General features: G+C 48.7%; 1 pseudogene; it reads right to left on the bottom strand.

The window, feature by feature from the left end:
* Positions 1–2253: 2253 nt before the first annotated feature.
* LOC127671955 (40S ribosomal protein S8-like) lies at positions 2254–3139 on the bottom strand (annotated as a pseudogene).
* Between the last annotated feature and the right edge of the window lie 646 nt (positions 3140–3785).

Raw genomic sequence — 3785 nt, 5'->3', positions numbered from 1 at the left:
GTACACATATATATGTATATATACATATATATGCAAATAGCTCATAGGATAGTAGGATGGGAGGAGGAAGAAGGAGGAATGTCTCAGAAAGAGGTTTTGCAATGACCAAATGGAGCAAAAATTTCAATCTCTTTCCAACAACAAATGGATTAAGTATAATCGAAAACTGCAAAGAGAAGTGAGCAGAGCTTGTTTATTTCCCAGACTCTACCGTACCCTGTTTATTGGGCCATTTCGTTCAGCCGCAATCATCCGAGGTACAGTTCATCATTCCTCATTGCATTTGACAAATGAGGTCGTCACAGCTTTAAGAATAGAAGGATACTGCCTGTACCCCCACGTACACCGAGCAACATCAGAGGGCACTGTTTCTATCCACACACAGTGAATGGCAGAGTAGCAGACTCAAGCTTAACACCCAAACCAGTCCAAACCTGCAAGCCCCCAAGATCAGTGCTTTTACTGGCAGGGAGGAGGTGGAGAGCCAGTGGTTATATAGGTGGGTTTTGAACCCAGGAAGACTTCGTTCCAGCCTGGTTTTCTTGCTTCAGAACCCTATGACCTTGGGCAAGTGGCCTCATCAACTTCTCATTGCCTCTGACTCTGCTCTATAAATAGAGGATAATAACAATAGATTCTAGTTCCCAGGCTTGCTGACTTCACATATGCAGTTTAGAACAGTGCTCATCACAGGAAGAATTCGGTGAATATCTTTATCACCAAGAGAATGGGATACGACAAAGACAGCAGAGTCTTCTTCCTCCTGTGTGCAGGTGAAACGCTTAGCCCAGAACAGAGACTCGAAAGAGGTTTGCTGGGCATTATATTTTACTTGAAGCCAGATGAATCTCATTCACTCTTATTCCAAAAGAGCTTGCAGCCTCCAAGAGTGCCCAGGGCATAGATGTTTCTCCCTGGGAAGTTCCGGTGTAACCAGAAGGCTACTGAGTGTCTGCCACTGTTGCAGCGTGGACAGCACTGGCAAAGGGACTGTGGCATAAGTGAGTTCTTGAGAACTGGGACAAGAGTCAGGTGGCTTGGGGTAGTTAGAAGAGGCCCTTCCACCATATGGAGGAGAGCTCAGGAATGAAAACGGAGGAAGAATATGAAAGGGGGGGGGGGTCCCCTGGAAATGGAATCACAGGGACTTATGAACCATTGGACATGCTGGGATTTGAACCCAGTGCCCTGGAATTGCCAGCGGTTGCTCTCAGCCACTGGGCTATCTGTCCAGCACCACAATCCTGGATTACAGAACAGATGGCCACAGTGGCCAAGGGAAAGGAAATCAGTGGATTTTCTAGGTCTCTGGGAGAAAAGGTGAGGGAGGAAGGGAGGGAGAGAGAAAGGGACGGGAAAAGGGAGGGAGGGAAGGAAGCTGGATGCTGTGCTACTGGGGCTGATAACTGGGTCTTGAAACCCGGTCTGAAGAAGGGAAACCCAGGTTCTTTGTTTTCAATGGTTTCTTAGTGACTGTGCTGTCACATGTTAACCGGCAGAGGGCAATGTAGTCAACGTACCACTGTGAGTGAGGGTCTGGCTGCTTCTCAGCACAGGGTCCCGGGAAAAGTTTCTGGAGCATAAAACTGTACCTGTTTGCGCACCTTCCAGGGATAGCCCACCCCTTAACTTTTCTTTAGAGTGTTGTTCTTTCCTCCCTGTCTCCAGAGTGTTCCTCTTTCCTTCCACCCTTTGCTCGCTCTGTTGTGGGTCCACATTCCTCACCTTTTGCCTCGGTAAAGCATGTAAACACCCCTTGAACGCATCCTTGAAGCCCCTGAAATATTTTCTGAGAGACAGGTCAGGCTAAAAACAGATTATTGTGCAGATCAAGAAACAGGCCTAGAGAGGTTCCTGGTCCCTCAGCTCCTCCCTCCCTACCCTCCCCCCCCCCCCCGCTTCCCCCTCCCCTCCCTCCTCCCCCCTGCTTCCCTCTCCCTCCCCCAACCTCCTCCATTCCAGGGTCTTTACAGGCTGACTGCCAAGGGTTATATTGTTTATCGCTATAAAGATGTCTCCCCAAAACACAGGGTACCACACACCCTATTGAGTCACAACAAAAGCTTCCAAAGCGATCAACAGGAAAGGGTCTTCCTCAGAAGCACGACTGTGCATTTTATAAGGCCCTTGGCCCAAAGGATGAAAAATCTAAGCCTTAGACTCTAAGGGCTCTGCATACTCTTAGGAGCAGAAGGAAACAGATCTGTCTTTGTGATTTTTTTTTTTTTTTTTTTTTTTTTTTTTTTTTTACTAGAACAGCAAACACCTTTATTACACGAGCTATGAAGGATGGCTTATTTGCCTTTCCGGGCTTTGATCTTCCACAGATAGAAGCCCAGCTCCTTGCCTTCGAGCACACAGTCGTCCGCTCTGCCACACTGGCCTGGTCTTGAGGCAAAGCAGGTGAGAAGCCTGCCCTGCTGGAACTGCTCCTCCAGAAGACGGCTGATTTTGGCATTCTTTTTCCTTTCATTGTATTTCTTTTGAATTTTCTTTGATCGTTTTTTGTTTAAAATCTCTTCCTCCTCAGGGGTCAGCTTGGCCCCCTTCTTGCGGTCCAGGGGCAGTGCATAGTGGGACTCTACCACTGCTGGTCCGGTTTGCTGTCAATAAGCACAATGCCCTTCTTCACCAGGGTCTCAGGTGTGGACAAGCTCATTTTTGGATGCATTGTAGACAGCATCAATGATCTTTGTATTTTGAGTGCACACTCAGAGACCCAGGAAAAGTTCCCAGCATCCAAACCCAGGGCAGTGTACTTATTATTGCCTCCTCGAACCGGGACTGTGTGTATGTGGCGAGGGCTAATCTTAGTGTTGGCAGCAGACCGAGTCCCAGCTCATACTTCCACTTCTTCTTCTTCTTCTTCTTCTTCTTCTTCTTCTTCTTCTTCTTCTTCTTCTTCTTCTTCTTCTTCTTCTTCTTCCTCCTTCTCTACTTCTTCCTCCTCCTCCTCCTCCTGTTCCTCCTCCTTCTTTTTCTGGCCTCGAACTCAGAAATCTGCCTGCGTCTGCCTCCCAAGTGCTGGGATTAAAGGTGTGCACCACCACCACCCAGCATACTTTCGCTTCTTGTGGTAGGGTTTTCTCTTACCCCTGGTCTTGCGGCACTTGTGCCAATTGTCCCGAGAGATGCCCATCGCCTGGCACTGGCTGGAAAGAGGAAGCACAAAAAACTGTCTTTGTGATTTTTAAGGACAGAAGCCATCAGCATTCCTGGCTCAGGACTGGTTGGCTGAACTGTGCTAACAAAAACTGTATGCAGTATTGAAGTGTGGGGCTGGGAGAAAGTTCTCTAAACTTCCGTGAGGAGTGATTGTGGTTCTTCTTCTTCTTCTTCTTCTTCTTCTTCTTCTTCTTCTTCTTCTTCTTCTTCTTCTTCTTCTTCTTCTTCTTCTTCTTCTTCTTCCTCTTCCTCTTCCTCTTCCTCTTCCTCTTCCTCTTCCTCTTCCTCCTCCATCTCTACTTCCTCCTCCTCCTCCTCCTCCTCCTCCTCCTCCTCCTTCTTCTGGCCTCGAACTCAGAAATCTGCCTGCCTCTGCCTCCCAAGTGCTGGGATTAAAGGCGTGCGCCGCCGCCGCCGCCGCCGCCGCCGCCGCCGCCGCCGCCGCCACCACCACCCAGCATACTTTCGCTTCTCCAGGGGAGTAGAAGAGCTCACCACTAATTCTGCATTCAATCAACACTGCTCCAAATGGAGGTTTGCCATACTCAGTTTTGTATAGCTCCTCTTCCCTCTGACCCCTGCCTGAGACAGGGCCTAATATATCCCAGTCTGGCTTTGGA

The sequence above is a fragment of the Apodemus sylvaticus genome, chromosome 21, assembly GCF_947179515.1.
Source record: "Apodemus sylvaticus chromosome 21, mApoSyl1.1, whole genome shotgun sequence".
In the NCBI taxonomy this organism is placed as follows: Eukaryota; Metazoa; Chordata; class Mammalia; order Rodentia; family Muridae; genus Apodemus; species Apodemus sylvaticus.
The sequence above is the reverse complement of the archived record's forward strand: the minus strand, read 5'-3'. Positions and strand labels throughout refer to the sequence as shown.